Source organism: Miniopterus natalensis, chromosome 12 (genome assembly GCF_054644295.1).
Source record: "Miniopterus natalensis isolate mMinNat1 chromosome 12, mMinNat1.hap1, whole genome shotgun sequence".
NCBI lineage: Eukaryota > Metazoa > Chordata > Mammalia > Chiroptera > Miniopteridae > Miniopterus > Miniopterus natalensis.
In genome coordinates, this window is record NC_142092.1 from 34,767,307 (window position 1) to 34,783,919 (window position 16,613).

Below are 16,613 nucleotides of genomic sequence, written 5' to 3' on the forward strand. Positions count from 1 at the left end.
GAGGGCTGGGGTTAGAGAGACGGTTCGGGTTCCGATTGGACCTAGGGTTAGGGTTAGGTTGAGGGCTGGGGTTAGAGAGACGGTTCGGGTTCTGATTGGACCTAGGGTTAGGGTTATGTTGAGGGCTGGGGTTAGAGAGACGGTTCGGGTTCGGATTGGACCTAGGGTTAGGGTTATGTTGAGGGCTGGGGTTAGAGAGACGGTTCGTGTTCGGATTGTACCTAGGGTTAGGGTTATGTTGAGGGCTGGGGTTAGAGAGACGGTTCGGGTTCGGATTGGACCTAGGGTTAGGGTTATGTTGAGGGCTGGGGTTAGAGAGACGGTTCGTGTTCGGATTGGACCTAGGGTTAGGGTTAGGTTGAGGGCTGGGGTTAGAGAGACGGTTCAGGTTCGGATTGGACCTAGGGTTAGGGTTAGGTTGAGGGCTGGGGTTAGAGAGACGGTTCGGTTTCGCACTGGTCCTAGGGTTAGGGTTGTGTTGAGGGCTTGGGTTAGAGAGACGGTTCGGGTTCGGATTGGACCTAGGGTTAGGGTTATGTTGAGGGCTGGGGTTAGAGAGACGGTTCGGGTTCGGATTGGATCTAGGGTTAGGGTTATGTTGAGGGCTATGGTTAGAGAGACGGTTCGGGTTCGGATTGGACCTAGGGTTAGCTTTACGTTGAGGGCTGGGGTTAGAGAGACGGTTCGGTTTCGCACTGGCCCTAGGGTTAGGGTTGTGTTGAGGGCTTGGGTTAGAGAGATGGTTCGGGTTCGGATTGGACCTAGGGTTAGGGTTATGTTGAGGGCTATGGTTAGAGAGACGGTTCGGGTTCGGATTGGATCTAGGGTTAGGGTTATGTTGAGGGCTATGGTTAGAGAGACGGTTCGGGTTCGGATTGGACCTAGGGTTAGCTTTACGTTGAGGGCTGGGGTTAGAGAGACGGTTCGTTTTCGAATTGGACCTAGGGTTAGGGTTATGTTGAGGGCTGGGGTTAGAGAGACGGTTCGGGTTCGGATTGGACCTAGGGTTAGGGTTATGTTGAGGGCTATGGTTAGAGAGACGGTTCGGGTTCGGATTGGATCTAGGGTTAGGGTTATGTTGAGGGCTATGGTTAGAGAGACGGTTCGGGTTCGGATTGGACCTAGGGTTAGGGTTAGGTTGAGGGCTGGGGTTAGAGAGACGGTTCGGGTTCGGATTGGACCTAGGGTTAGGGTTAGGTTGAGGGCTGGGGTTAGAGAGACGGTTCGGGTTCGGATTGGACCAGGGTTAGGGTTATGTTGTGGGCTGGGGTTAGAGAGACGGTTCGGGTTCGGATTGGACCTAGGGTTAGGGTTAGGTTGAGGGCTGGGGTTTGAGAGACGGTTCGGGTTCGGATTGTACCTAGGGTTAGGGTTAGGTTGAGGGCTGGGGTTTGAGAGACGGTTCGGGTTCGGATTGGACCTAGGGTTAGGGTTAGGTTGAGGGCTGGGGTTAGAGAGACGGTTCGGGTTCGGATTGGACCTAGGGTTAGGGTTAGGTTGAGGGCTGGGGTTAGACAGACGGTTCGGGTTCGGATTGGACCTAGGGTTAGGGTTAGGTTGAGGGCTGGGATTAGACAGACGGTTCGGGTTCGGATTGGACCTAGGGTTAGGGTTAGGTTGAGGGCTGGGGTTAGAGAGACGGTTCGGGTTCGGATTGGACCTAGGGTTAGGGTTAGGTTGAGGGCTGGGGTTAGTGAGACGGTTCGGGTTCGGATTGGACCTAGGGTTAGGGTTAGGTTGAGGGCTGGGGTTAGAGAGACGTTTTGGGTTCGGATTGGACCTAGGGTTAGGGTTATGTTGAGGGCTGGGGTTAGAGAGACGGTTCGGGTTCGGATTGGACCTAGGGTTAGGGTTATGTTGAGGGCTGGGGTTAGAGAGACGGTTCGGGTTCGGAATGGACCTAGGGTTAGGGTTATGTTGAGGGCTGGGGTTAGAGAGACGGTTCGGGTTCGGATTGGACCTAGGGTTAGGGTTATGTTGAGGGCTGGGGTTAGAGACACGGATCGGGTTCGGAATGGACATAGGGTTAGGGTTATGTTGAGGGCTGGGGTTAGAGAGACGGTTCGGGTTCGGATTGGACCTAGGGTTAGGGTTATGTTGAGGGCTGGGGTTAGAGACACGGATCGGGTTCGGAATGGACATAGGGTTAGGGTTATGTTGAGGGGTGGGGTTAGAGAGACGGTTCGGGTTCGGATTGGACCTAGGGTTAGGGTTATGTTGAGAGCTGGGGTTAGAGAGACGGTTCGGGTTCGGATTGGACCTAGGGTTAGGGTTATGTTGAGGGCTGGGGTTAGAGAGACGGTTCGGGTTCGGAATGGACGTAGGGTTAGGGTTATGTTGAGGGCTGGGGTTAGAGAGACGGTTCGGATTCGGATTGGACCTAGGGATAGGTTTAGGTTGAGGGCTGGGGTTAGAGAGACGGTTCGGATTCAGATTGGACCTAGGGTTAGGGTTAGGTGAGGTCTGGGGTTAGAGAGACGGTTCGGGTTCGGATTGGACCTAGGGTTAGGGTTAGGTTGAGGGCTGGGGTTAGAGAGACGGTTCGGGTTCGGATTGGACCTAGGGTTAGGGTTAGGTTGAGGGCTGGGGTTAGAGAGACGGTTCGGGTTTGGATTGGACCTAGGGTTAGGGTTAGGTTGAGGGCTGGGATTAGACAGACGGTTCGGGTTCGGATTGGACCTAGGGTTAGGGTTAGGTTGAGGGCTGGGGTTAGAGAGACAGTTCGGGTTCGGATTGGACCTAGGGTTAGGGTTAGGTTGAGGGCTGGGGTTAGAGAGACGGTTCGGATTCGGATTGGACTTAGGGTTAGGGTTAGGTTGAGGTCTGGGGTTAGAGAGACGGTTCGGGTTCGGATTGGACCTAGGGTTAGGGTTAAGTTGAAGGCTGGGGTTAGAGAGACGGTTCAGGTTCGGATTGGACCTAGGGTTAGTGTTATGTTGAGGGCTGGGGTTAGAGCGACGGTTCGGGTTCGGATTGGACCTAGGGTTAGGGTTATGTTGAGGGCTGGGGTTAGAGAGACGGTTCGTGTTCGGATTGGACTTAGGGTTAGGGTTATGTTGAGGGCTGGGGTTAGAGAGACGGTTCGGGTTCGGATTGGACCTAGGGTTAGGGTTAGGTTGAGGGCTGGGGTTAGAGAGACGGTTCGGGTTCGGATTGGACCTCGGGTTAGGGTTAGGTTGAGGGCTGGGGTTAGAGAGACGGTTCGGGTTCGGATTGGACCTAGGGTTAGTGTTAGGTTGAGGGCTGGGGTTAGAGACACGGTTCGGGTTCGGAATGGACCTAGGGTTAAGGTTATGTTGAGGGCTGGGGTTAGAGAGACGGTTCGGGTTCGGATTGGACCTAGGGTTAGGGTTAGGTTGAGGGCTGGGGTTAGAGAGACGGTTCGGTTTCGGACTGGCCCTAGGGTTAGGGTTGTGTTGAGGGCTTGGGTTAGAGAGACGGTTCGGGTTCGGATTGGACCTAGGGTTAGGGTTATGTTGAGGGCTATGGTTAGAGAGACGGTTCGGGTTCGGATTGGATCTAGGATTAGGGTTATGTTGAGGGCTATGGTTAGAGAGACGGTTCGGGTTCGGATTGGACCTAGGGTTAGGGTTAGGTTGAGGGCTGGGGTTAGAGAGACGGTTCGGGTTCGGATTGGACCTAGGGTTAGGGTTAGGTTGAGGGCTGGGTTTGACAGACGGTTCGGGTTCGGATTGGACCTAGGGTTAGGGTTAGGTTGAGGGCTGGGATTAGACAGACGGTTCGGGTTCGGATTGGACCTAGGGTTAGGGTTAGGTTGAGGGCTGGGGTTAGAGAGATGGTTCGGGTTCGGATTGGACCTAGGGTTAGGGTTAGGTTGAGGTCTGGGGTTAGAGAGACGGTTCGGGTTCGGATTGGACCTAGGGTTAGGGTTAGGTTGAGGGCTGGGGTTAGAGAGACGGTTCGGGTTCGGATTGGACCTAGGGTTAGGGTTAGGTTGAGGGCTGGGGTTAGAGAGACGGTTCGGGTTCCGATTGGACCTAGGGTTAGGGTTAGGTTGAGGGCTGGGGTTAGAGAGACGGTTCGGGTTCTGATTGGACCTAGGGTTAGGGTTATGTTGAGGGCTGGGGTTAGAGAGACGGTTCGGGTTCGGATTGGACCTAGGGTTAGGGTTATGTTGAGGGCTCGGGTTAGAGAGACGGTTCGTGTTCGGATTGTACCTAGGGTTAGGGTTATGTTGAGGGCTGGGGTTAGAGAGACGGTTCGGGTTCGGATTGGACCTAGGGTTAGGGTTATGTTGAGGGCTGGGGTTAGAGAGACGGTTCGTGTTCGGATTGGACCTAGGGTTAGGGTTAGGTTGAGGGCTGGGGTTAGAGAGACGGTTCAGGTTCGGATTGGACCTAGGGTTAGGGTTAGGTTGAGGGCTGGGGTTAGAGAGACGGTTCGGGTTCGGATTGGACCTAGGGTTAGGGTTAGGTTGAGGGCTGGGGTTAGAAAGACGGTTCGGGTTCGGATTGGACCTAGGGTTAGGGTTAGGTTGAGGGCTGGGGTTAGAGAGACGGTTCAGGTTCGGATTGGACCTAGGGTTAGGGTTAGGTTGAGGGCTGGGTTTGAGAGACGGTTCGGGTTCGGATTGGACCTAGGGTTAGGGTTATGTTGAGGGCTGGGGTTAGAGAGACGGTTCGGGTTCGGATTGGACCTAGGGTTAGGGTTATGTTGAGGGCTGGGGTTAGAGAGACGGTTCGTGTTCGGATTGGACCTAGGGTTAGGGTTATGTTGAGGGCTGGGGTTAGAGAGACGGTTCGTGTTCGGATTGGACCTAGGGTTAGGGTTATGTTGAGGGCTGGGGTTAGAGAGACGGTTCGGGTTCGGATTGGACCTAGGGTTAGGGTTAGGTTGAGGGCTGGGGTTAGAGAGACGGTTCGGTTTCGCACTGGCCCTAGGGTTAGGGTTGTGTTGAGGGCTTGGGTTAGAGAGACGGTTCGGGTTCGGATTGGACCTAGGGTTAGGGTTATGTTGAGTGCTATGGTTAGAGAGACGGTTCGGGTTCGGAATGGATCTAGGGTTAGGGTTATGTTGAGGGCTATGGTTAGAGAGACGGTTCGGGTTCGGATTGGACCTAGGGTTAGGGTTAGGTTGAGGGCTGGGGTTAGAGAGACGGTTCGGGTTCGGATTGGACCTAGGGTTAGGGTTAGGTTGAGGGCTGGGGTTAGAGAGACGGTTCGGGTTCGGATTGGACCAGGGTTAGGGTTATATTGTGGGCTGGGGTTAGAGAGACGGTTCGGGATCGGATTGGACCTAGGGTTAGGGTTAGGTTGAGGGCTGGGGTTTGAGAGACGGTTCGGGTTCGGATTGGACCTAGGGTTAGGGTTAGGTTGAGGGCTGGGGTTTGAGAGACGGTTCGGGTTCGGATTGGACCTAGGGTTAGGGTTAGGTTGAGGGCTGGGTTTAGAGAGACGGTTCGGGTTCGGATTGGACCTTGGGTTAGGGTTAGGTTGAGGGCTGGGGTTAGAGAGACGGTTCGGGTTCGGATGGGACCTAGGGTTAGGGTTAGGTTGAGGGCTGGGATTAGACAGACGGTTCGGGTTCGGATTGGACCTAGGGTTAGGGTTAGGTTGAGGGCTGGGGTTAGAGAGACGGTTCGGGTTCGGATTGGACCTAGGGTTAGGGTTAGGTTGAGGGCTGGGGTTAGAGAGACGGTTCGGGTTCGGATTGGACCTAGGGTTAGGGTTAGGTTGAGGGCTGGGGTTAGAGAGACGGTTCGGGTTCGGATTGGACCTAGGGTTAGGGTTAGGTTGAGGGCTGGGGTTAGAGAGACGGTTCGGGTTCGGATTGGACCTAGGGTTAGGGTTAGGTTGAGGGCTGGGGTTAGAGAGACGGTTCGGGTTCGGATTGGACCTAGGGTTAGGGTTAGGTTGAGGGCTGGGGTTAGAGAGACGGTTCGGGTTCGGATTGGACCTAGGGTTAGGGTTAGGTTGAGGGCTGGGGTTAGAGAGACGGTTCGGGTTCGGATTGGACCTAGGGTTAGGGTTAGGTTGAGGGCTGGGGTTAGAGAGACGGTTCGGGTTCGGATTGGACCTAGGGTTAGGGTTAGGTTGAGGGCTGGGGTTAGAGAGACGGTTCGGGTTCGGATTGGACCTAGGGTTAGGGTTAGGTTGAGGGCTGGGGTTAGACAGACGGTTCGGGTTCGGATTGGACCTAGGGTTAGCGTTAGGTTGAGGGCTGGGGTTAGAGAGACGGTTCGGGTTCGGATTGGACCTAGGGTTAGGGTTAGGTTGAGGGCTGGGGTTAGAGAGACGGTTCGGGTTCGGATTGGACCTAGGGTTAGGCTTATGTTGAGGGCTGGGGTTAGAGAGACGGTTCGGGTTCGGATTGGACCTAGGGTTTGGGTTATGTTGAGGGCTGGGGTTAGAGAGACGGTTCGGCTTCGGATTGGACCTAGGGTTAGGGTTATGTTGAGGGCTGGGGTTAGAGAGACGGTTCGCGTTCGGATTGGACCTAGGGTTAGGGTTATGTTGAGGGCTGGGGTTAGAGAGACGGTTCGGGTTCGGATTGGACCTAGGGTTAGGGTTATGTTGAGGGCTGGGGTTAGAGAGACGGTTCGGGTTCGGATTGGACCTAGGGTTAGGGTTATGTTGAGGGCTGGGGTTAGACAGACGGTTCGGGTTCGGATTGGACCTAGGGTTAGGGTTATGTTGAGGGCTGGGGTTAGAGACACGGATCGGGTTCGGATTGGACCTAGGGTTAGGGTTATGTTGAGGGCTGGGGTTAGAGAGACGGTTCGGGTTCGGATTGGACCTAGGGTTAGGGTTAGGTTGAGGGCTGGGGTTAGAGAGACGGTTCGGGTTCGGATTGGACCTAGGGTTAGGGTTAGGTTGAGGGCTGGGGTTAGAGAGACGTTTCGGGTTCGGATTGGACCTAGGGTTAGGGTTAGGTTGAGGGCTGGGGTTAGAGAGACGGTTCGGGTTCGGATTGGACCTAGGGTTAGGGTTAGGTTGAGGGCTTGGGTTAGAGAGACGGTTCGGGTTCGGATTGGACCTAGGGTTAGGGTTAGGTTGAGGGCTGGGGTTAGAGAGACGGTTCGGGTTCGGATTGGACCTAGGGTTAGGGTTATGTTGAGGGCTCGGGTTAGAGAGACGGTTCGGGTTCGGATTGGACCTAGGGTTAGGGTTAGGTTGAGGGCTGGGTTTAGAGAGACGGTTCGGGTTCGGATGGGACCTAGGGTTAGGGTTAGGTTGAGGGCTGGGATTAGACAGACGGTTCGGGTTCGGATTGGACCTAGGGTTAGGGTTAGGTTGAGGGCTGGGGTTAGAGAGACGGTTCGGGTTCGGATTGGACCTAGGGTTAGGGTTAGGTTGAGGGCTGGGGTTAGAGAGACGGTTCGGGTTCGGATTGGACCTAGGGTTAGGGTTAGGTTGAGGGCTGGGGTTAGAGAGACGGTTCGGGTTCGGATTGGACCTAGGGTTAGGGTTAGGTTGAGGGCTGGGGTTTGAGAGACGGTTCGGGTTCGGATTGGACCTAGGGTTAGGGTTAGGTTGAGGGCTGGGTTTAGAGAGACGGTTCGGGTTCGGATGGGACCTAGGGTTAGGGTTAGGTTGAGGGCTGGGATTAGACAGACGGTTCGGGTTCGGATTGGACCTAGGGTTAGGGTTAGGTTGAGGGCTGGGGTTAGAGAGACGGTTCGGGTTCGGATTGGACCTAGGGTTAGGGTTAGGTTGAGGGCTGGGGTTAGAGAGACGGTTCGGGTTCGGATTGGACCTAGGGTTAGGGTTAGGTTGAGGGCTGGGGTTAGAGAGACGGTTCGGGTTCGGATTGGACCTAGGGTTAGGGTTAGGTTGAGGGCTGGGGTTAGAGAGACGGTTCGGGTTCGGATTGGACCTAGGGTTAGGGTTAGGTTGAGGGCTGGGGTTAGAGAGACGGTTCGGGTTCGGATTGGACCTAGGGTTAGGGTTAGGTTGAGGGCTGGGGTTAGAGAGACGGTTCGGGTTCGGATTGGACCTAGGGTTAGGGTTAGGTTGAGGGCTGGGGTTAGAGAGACGGTTCGGGTTCGGATTGGACCTAGGGTTAGGGTTAGGTTGAGGGCTGGGGTTAGAGAGACGGTTCGGGTTCGGATTGGACCTAGGGTTAGGGTTAGGTTGAGGGCTGGGGTTAGAGAGACGGTTCGGGTTCGGATTGGACCTAGGGTTAGGGTTAGGTTGAGGGCTGGGGTTAAACAGACGGTTCGGGTTCGGATTGGACCTAGGGTTAGGGTTAGGTTGAGGGCTGGGGTTAGAGAGACGGTTCGGGTTCGGATTGGACCTAGGGTTAGGGTTAGGTTGAGGGCTGGGGTTAGAGAGACGGTTCGGGTTCGGATTGGACCTAGGGTTAGGCTTATGTTGAGGGCTGGGGTTAGAGAGACGGTTCGGGTTCGGATTGGACCTAGGGTTAGGGTTATGTTGAGGGCTGGGGTTAGAAGGACGGTTCGGGTTCGGATTGGACCTAGGGTTAGGGTTAGGTTGAGGGCTGGGGTTAGAGAGACGGTTCGGGTTCGGATTGGACCTAGGGTTAGGGTTAGGTTGAGGGCTGGGGTTAGAGAGACGGTTCGGTTTCGCACTGGCCCTAGGGTTAGGGTTGTGTTGAGGGCTTGGGTTAGAGAGACGGTTCGGGTTCGGATTGGACCTAGGGTTAGGGTTATGTTGAGGGCTATGGTTAGAGAGACGGTTCGGGTTCGGATTGGATCTAGGGTTAGGGTTATGTTGAGGGCTATGGTTAGAGAGACGGTTCGGGTTCGGATTGGACCTAGGGTTAGGGTTAGGTTGAGGGCTGGGGTTAGAGAGACGGTTCGGGTTCGGATTGGACCTAGGGTTAGGGTTAGGTTGAGGGCTGGGGTTAGAGAGACGGTTCGGGTTCGGATTGGACCAGGGTTAGGGTTATATTGTGGGCTGGGGTTAGAGAGACGGTTCGGGTTCGGATTGGACCTAGGGTTAGGGTTAGGTTGAGGGCTGGGGTTTGAGAGACGGTTCGGGTTCGGATTGGACCTAGGGTTAGGGTTAGGTTGAGGGCTGGGTTTAGAGAGACGGTTCGGGTTCGGATGGGACCTAGGGTTAGGGTTAGGTTGAGGGCTGGGATTAGACAGACGGTTCGGGTTCGGATTGGACCTAGGGTTAGGGTTAGGTTGAGGGCTGGGGTTAGAGAGACGGTTCGGGTTCGGATTGGACCTAGGGTTAGGGTTAGGTTGAGGGCTGGGGTTAGAGAGACGGTTCGGGTTCGGATTGGACCTAGGGTTAGGGTTAGGTTGAGGGCTGGGGTTAGAGAGACGGTTCGGGTTCGGATTGGACCTAGGGTTAGGGTTAGGTTGAGGGCTGGGGTTTGAGAGACGGTTCGGGTTCGGATTGGACCTAGGGTTAGGGTTAGGTTGAGGGCTGGGTTTAGAGAGACGGTTCGGGTTCGGATGGGACCTAGGGTTAGGGTTAGGTTGAGGGCTGGGATTAGACAGACGGTTCGGGTTCGGATTGGACCTAGGGTTAGGGTTAGGTTGAGGGCTGGGGTTAGAGAGACGGTTCGGGTTCGGATTGGACCTAGGGTTAGGGTTAGGTTGAGGGCTGGGGTTAGAGAGACGGTTCGGGTTCGGATTGGACCTAGGGTTAGGGTTAGGTTGAGGGCTGGGGTTAGAGAGACGGTTCGGGTTCGGATTGGACCTAGGGTTAGGGTTAGGTTGAGGGCTGGGGTTAGAGAGACGGTTCGGGTTCGGATTGGACCTAGGGTTAGGGTTAGGTTGAGGGCTGGGGTTAGAGAGACGGTTCGGGTTCGGATTGGACCTAGGGTTAGGGTTAGGTTGAGGGCTGGGGTTAGAGAGACGGTTCGGGTTCGGATTGGACATAGGGTTAGGGTTAGGTTGAGGGCTGGGGTTAGAGAGACGGTTCGGGTTCAGATTGGACCTAGGGTTAGGGTTAGGTTGAGGGCTGGGGTTAGAGAGACGGTTCGGGTTCGGATTGGACCTAGGGTTAGGGTTAGGTTGAGGGCTGGGGTTAGAGAGACGGTTCGGGTTCGGATTGGACCTAGGGTTAGGGTTAGGTTGAGGGCTGGGGTTAGACAGACGGTTCGGGTTCGGATTGGACCTAGGGTTAGGGTTAGGTTGAGGGCTGGGGTTAGAGAGACGGTTCGGGTTCGGATTGGACCTAGGGTTAGGGTTAGGTTGAGGGCTGGGGTTAGAGAGACGGTTCGGGTTCGGATTGGACCTAGGGTTAGGCTTATGTTGAGGGCTGGGGTTAGAGAGACGGTTCGGGTTCGGATTGGACCTAGGGTTAGGGTTATGTTGAGGGCTGGGGTTAGAAGGACTGTTCGGGTTCGGATTGGACCTAGGGTTAGGGTTAGGTTGAGGGCTGGGGTTAGAGAGACGGTTCGGGTTCGGATTGGACCTAGGGTTAGGGTTAGGTTGAGGGCTGGGGTTAGAGAGACGGATCGGGTTCGGATTGGACCTAGGGTTAGGGTTAGGTTGAGGGCTGGGGTTAGAGAGACGGTTCGGGTTCGGATTGGACCTAGGGTTAGGGTTAGGTTGAGGGCTGGGGTTAGAGAGACGGTTCGGGTTCGGATTGGACCTAGGGTTAGGGTTAGGTTGAGGGCTGGGGTTAGAGAGACGGTTCGGGTTCGGATTGGACCTAGGGTTAGGGTTATGTTGAGGTCTGGGGTTAGAGAGACGGTTCGGGTTCGGATTGGACCTAGGGTTAGGGTTATGTTGAGGGCTGGGGTTAGAGAGACGGTTCGGGTTCGGATTGGACCTAGGGTTAGGGTTATGTTGAGGGCTGGGGTTAGAGACACGGATCGGGTTCGGATTGGACCTAGGGTTAGGGTTATGTTGAGGGCTGGTGTTAGAGACACGGATCGGGTTCGGATTGGACTTAGGGTTAGGGTTAGGTTGAGGGTTGGGGTTAGAGAGACGGTTCGGGTTCGGATTGGACCTAGGGCTAGGGTTAGGTTGAGGGCTGGGGTTAGAGAGACGGTTCGGGTTCGGATTGGACCTAGGGTTAGGGTTATGTTGAGGGCTGGGGTCAGAGACACGGATCGGGTTCGGATTGGACCTAGGGTGAGGGTTATGTTGAGGGCTGGGGTCAGAGAGAGGGTTCGGGTTCGGATTGGACCTAGGGTTAGGGTTAGGTTGAGGGCTGGGGTTTGAGAGACGGTTCGGGTTCGGATTGGACCTAGGGTTAGGGTTATGTTGAGGGATGGGGTTAGAGAGACGGTTCGGGTTCGGATTGGACCTAGGGTTAGGGTTATGTTGAGGGCTGGGGTTAGAGAGACGGTTCGGCTTCGGATTGGACCTAGGGTTAGGGTTAGGTTGAGGGCTGGGGTTTGAGAGACGGTTCGGGTTCGGATTGGACCTAGGGTTAGGGTTAGGTTGAGGGCTGGGGTTAGAGAGACGGTTCGGGTTCGGATTGGACCTAGGGTTAGTGTTAGGTTGAGGGCTGGGGTTAGACAGACGGTTCGGGTTCGGATTGGACCTAGGGTTAGGGTTAGGTTGAGGGCTGGGGTTAGAGAGACGTTTCGGGTTCGGATTGGACCTAGGGTTAGGGTTAGGTTGAGGGCTGGGGTTAGAGAGACGGTTCGGGTTCGGATTGGACCTAGGGTTAGGGTTAGGTTGAGGGCTTGGGTTAGAGAGACGGTTCGGGTTCGGATTGGACCTAGGGTTAGGGTTAGGTTGAGGGCTGGGGTTAGAGAGACGGTTCGGGTTCGGATTGGACCTAGGGTTAGGGTTATGTTGAGGGCTCGGGTTAGAGAGACGGTTCGGGTTCGGATTGGACCTAGGGTTAGCTTTACGTTGAGGGCTGGGGTTAGAGAGACGGTTCGTTTTCGGATTGGACCTAGGGTTAGGGTTATGTTGAGGGCTGGGGTTAGAGAGACGGTTCGGGTTCGGATTGGACCTAGGGTTAGGGTTATGTTGAGGGCTATGGTTAGAGAGACGGTTCGGGTTCGGATTGGATCTAGGGTTAGGGTTATGTTGAGGGCTATGGTTAGAGAGACGGTTCGGGTTCGGATTGGACCTAGGGTTAGGGTTAGGTTGAGGGCTGGGGTTAGAGAGAAGGTTCGGGTTCGGATTGGACCTAGGGTTAGGGTTAGGTTGAGGGCTGGGGTTAGAGAGACTGTTCGGGTTCGGATTGGACCAGGGTTAGGGTTATGTTGTGGGCTGGGGTTAGAGAGACGGTTCGGGTTCGGATTGGACCTAGGGTTAGGGTTAGGTTGAGGGCTGGGGTTTGAGAGACGGTTCGGGTTCGGATTGGACCTAGGGTTAGGGTTATGTTGAGGGCTGGGGTCAGAGACACGGATCGGGTTCGGATTGGACCTAGGGTGAGGGTTATGTTGAGGGCTGGGGTCAGAGAGAGGGTTCGGGTTCGGATTGGACCTAGGGTTAGGGTTAGGTTGAGGGCTGGGGTTTGAGAGACGGTTCGGGTTCGGATTGGACCTAGGGTTAGGGTTATGTTGAGGGATGGGGTTAGAGAGACGGTTCGGGTTCGGATTGGACCTAGGGTTAGGGTTATGTTGAGGGCTGGGGTTAGAGAGACGGTTCGGGTTCGGATTGGACCTAGGGTTAGGGTTAGGTTGAGGGCTGGGGTTTGAGAGACGGTTCGGGTTCGGATTGGACCTAGGGTTAGGGTTAGGTTGAGGGCTGGGGTTAGAGAGACGGTTCGGGTTCGGATTGGACCTAGGGTTAGTGTTAGGTTGAGGGCTGGGGTTAGACAGACGGTTCGGGTTCGGATTGGACCTAGGGTTAGGGTTAGGTTGAGGGCTGGGGTTAGAGAGACGTTTCGGGTTCGGATTGGACCTAGGGTTAGGGTTAGGTTGAGGGCTGGGGTTAGAGAGACGGTTCGGGTTCGGATTGGACCTAGGGTTAGGGTTAGGTTGAGGGCTTGGGTTAGAGAGACGGTTCGGGTTCGGATTGGACCTAGGGTTAGGGTTAGGTTGAGGGCTGGGGTTAGAGAGACGGTTCGGGTTCGGATTGGACCTAGGGTTAGGGTTATGTTGAGGGCTCGGGTTAGAGAGACGGTTCGGGTTCGGATTGGACCTAGGGTTAGCTTTACGTTGAGGGCTGGGGTTAGAGAGACGGTTCGTTTTCGGATTGGACCTAGGGTTAGGGTTATGTTGAGGGCTGGGGTTAGAGAGACGGTTCGGGTTCGGATTGGACCTAGGGTTAGGGTTATGTTGAGGGCTATGGTTAGAGAGACGGTTCGGGTTCGGATTGGATCTAGGGTTAGGGTTATGTTGAGGGCTATGGTTAGAGAGACGGTTCGGGTTCGGATTGGACCTAGGGTTAGGGTTAGGTTGAGGGCTGGGGTTAGAGAGACGGTTCGGGTTCGGATTGGACCTAGGGTTAGGGTTAGGTTGAGGGCTGGGGTTAGAGAGACTGTTCGGGTTCGGATTGGACCAGGGTTAGGGTTATGTTGTGGGCTGGGGTTAGAGAGACGGTTCGGGTTCGGATTGGACCTAGGGTTAGGGTTAGGTTGAGGGCTGGGGTTTGAGAGACGGTTCGGGTTCGGATTGTACCTAGGGTTAGGGTTAGGTTGAGGGCTGGGGTTTGAGAGACGGTTCGGGTTCGGATTGGACCTAGGGTTAGGGTTAGGTTGAGGGCTGTGGTTAGAGAGACGGTTCGGGTTCGGATTGGACCTAGGGTTAGGGTTAGGTTGAGGGCTGGGTTTAGACAGACGGTTCGGGTTCGGATTGGACCTAGGGTTAGGGTTAGGTTGAGGGCTGGGATTAGACAGACGGTTCGGGTTCGGATTGGACCTAGGGTTAGGGTTAGGTTGAGGGCTGGGGTTAGAGAGACGGTTCGGGTTCGGATTGGACCTAGGGTTAGGGTTAGGTTGAGGGCTGGGGTTAGTGAGACGGTTCGGGTTCGGATTGGACCTAGGGTTAGGGTTAGGTTGAGGGCTGGGGTTAGAGAGACGTTTTGGGTTCGGATTGGACCTAGGGTTAGGGTTATGTTGAGGGCTGGGGTTAGAGAGACGGTTCGGGTTCGGATTGGACCTAGGGTTAGGGTTATGTTGAGGGCTGGGGTTAGAGAGACGGTTCGGGTTCGGAATGGAACTAGGGTTAGGGTTATGTTGAGGGCTGGGTTTAGAGAGACGGTTCGGGTTCGGATTGGACCTAGGGTTAGGGTTATGTTGAGGGCTGGGGTTAGAGACACGGATCGGGTTCGGAATGGACATAGGGTTAGGGTTATGTTGAGGGCTGGGGTTAGAGAGACGGTTCGGGTTCGGATTGGACCTAGGGTTAGGGTTATGTTGAGGGCTGGGGTTAGAGACACGGATCGGGTTCGGAATGGACATAGGGTTAGGGTTATGTTGAGGGGTGGGGTTAGAGAGACGGTTCGGGTTCGGATTGGACCTAGGGTTAGGGTTATGTTGAGAGCTGGGGTTAGAGAGACGGTTCGGGTTCGGATTGGACCTAGGGTTAGGGTTATGTTGAGGGCTGGGGTTAGAGAGATGGTTCGGGTTCGGAATGGACGTAGGGTTAGGGTTATGTTGAGGGCTGGGGTTAGAGAGACGGTTCGGATTCGGATTGGACCTAGGGATAGGTTTAGGTTGAGGGCTGGGGTTAGAGAGACGGTTCGGGTTCGGATTGGACCTAGGGTTAGGGTTAGGTTGAGGTCTGGGGTTAGAGAGACGGTTCGGGTTCGGATTGGACCTAGGGTTAGGGTTAGGTTGAGGGCTGGGGTTAGAGAGACGGTTCGGGTTCGGATTGGACCTAGGGTTAGGGTTAGGTTGAGGGCTGGGGTTAGAGAGACGGTTCGGGTTCGGATTGGACCTAGGGTTAGGGTTAGGTTGAGGGCTGGGATTAGACAGACGGTTCGGGTTCGGATTGGACCTAGGGTTAGGGTTAGGTTGAGGGCTGGGGTTAGAGGGCAGTTCGGGTTCGGATTGGACCTAGGGTTAGGGTTAGGTTGAGGGCTGGGGTTAGAGAGACGGTTCGGATTCGGATTGGACCTAGGGTTAGGGTTAGGTTGAGGGCTGGGGTTAGAGAGACGGTTCGGGTTCGGATTGGACCTAGGGTTAGGGTTAAGTTGAGGGCTGGGGTTAGAGAGACGGTTCAGGTTCGGATTGGACCTAGGGTTAGTGTTATGTTGAGGGCTGGGGTTAGAGCGACGGTTCGGGTTCGGATTGGACCTAGGGTTAGGGTTATGTTGAGGGCTGGGGTTAGAGAGACGGTTCGTGTTCGGATTGGACCTAGGGTTAGGGTTATGTTGAGGGCTGGGGTTAGAGAGACGGTTCGGGTTCGGATTGGACCTAGGGTTAGGGTTAGGTTGAGGGCTGGGGTTAGAGAGACGGTTCGGGTTCGGATTGGACCTCGGGTTAGGGTTAGGTTGAGGGCTGGGGTTAGAGAGACGGTTCGGGTTCGGATTGGACCTAGGGTTAGGGTTAGGTTGAGGGCTGGGGTTAGAGACACGGATCGGGTTCGGATTGGACTTAGGGTTAGGGTTAGGTTGAGGGTTGGGGTTAGAGAGACGGTTCGGGTTCGGATTGGACCTAGGGCTAGGGTTAGGTTGATGGCTGGGGTTAGAGAGACGGTTCGGGTTCGGATTGGACCTAGGGTTAGGGTTATGTTGAGGGCTGGGGTCAGAGACACGGATCGGGTTCGGATTGGACCTAGGGTGAGGGTTATGTTGAGGGCTGGGGTCAGAGAGAGGGTTCGGGTTCGGATTGGACCTAGGGTTAGGGTTAGGTTGAGGGCTGGGGTTTGAGAGACGGTTCGGGTTCGGATTGGACCTAGGGTTAGGGTTATGTTGAGGGCTGGGGTTAGAGAGACGGTTCGGGTTCGGATTGGACCTAGGGTTAGGGTTATGTTGAGGGCTGGGGTTAGAGAGACGGTTCGGGTTCGGATTGGACCTAGGGTTAGGGTTAGGTTGAGGGCTGGGGTTAGAGAGACGGTTCGGGTTCGGATTGGACCTAGGGTTAGGGTTAGGTTGAGGGCTGGGGTTAGAGAGACGGTTCGGGTTCGGATTGGACCTAGGGTTAGTGTTAGGTTGAGGGCTGGGGTTAGACAGACGGTTCGGGTTCGGATTGGACCTAGGGTTAGGGTTAGGTTGAGGGCTGGGATTAGACAGACGGTTCGGGTTCGGATTGGACCTAGGGTTAGGGTTAGGTTGAGGGCTATGGTTAGAGAGACGGTTCGGGTTCGGATTGGACCTAGGGTTAGGGTTAGGTTGAGGGCTGGGGTTAGAGAGACGGTTCGGGTTCGGATTGGACCTAGGGTTAGGGTTAGCTTGAGGGCTGGGGTTAGAGAGACGGTTCGGGTTCGGATTGGACCTAGGGTTAGGGTTAGCTTGAGGGCTGGGGTTAGAGAGACGGTTCGGGTTCGGATTGGACCTAGGGTTAGGGTTAGGTTGAGGGCTGGGGTTAGAAAGACGGTTCGGGTTCGGATTGGACCTAGGGTTAGGGTTAGGTTGAGGGCTGGGGTTAGAGAGACGGTTCGGGTTCGGATTGGACCTAGGGTTAGGGTTAGGTTGAGGGCTGGGGTTAGAAAGACGGTTCGGGTTCGGAATGGACCTAGGGTTAGGGTTAGGTTGAGGGCTGGGGTTAGAAAGACGGTTCGGGTTCGGATTGGACCTAGGGTTAGGGTTAGGTTGAGGGCTGGGGTTAGAGAGACGGTTCGGGTTCGGATTGGACCTAGGGTTAGGGTTATGTTGA

The 16,613-nt window shown here is 55.3% G+C and overlaps 1 protein-coding gene across 5 annotated transcripts in view; it reads left to right on the forward strand.

The window, feature by feature from the left end:
- The window catches only part of CFAP95 (cilia and flagella associated protein 95), a 274,652-nt gene that overhangs the window by 91,351 nt on the left and 166,688 nt on the right, over positions 1–16,613 (forward strand). The window lies entirely within an intron of this gene.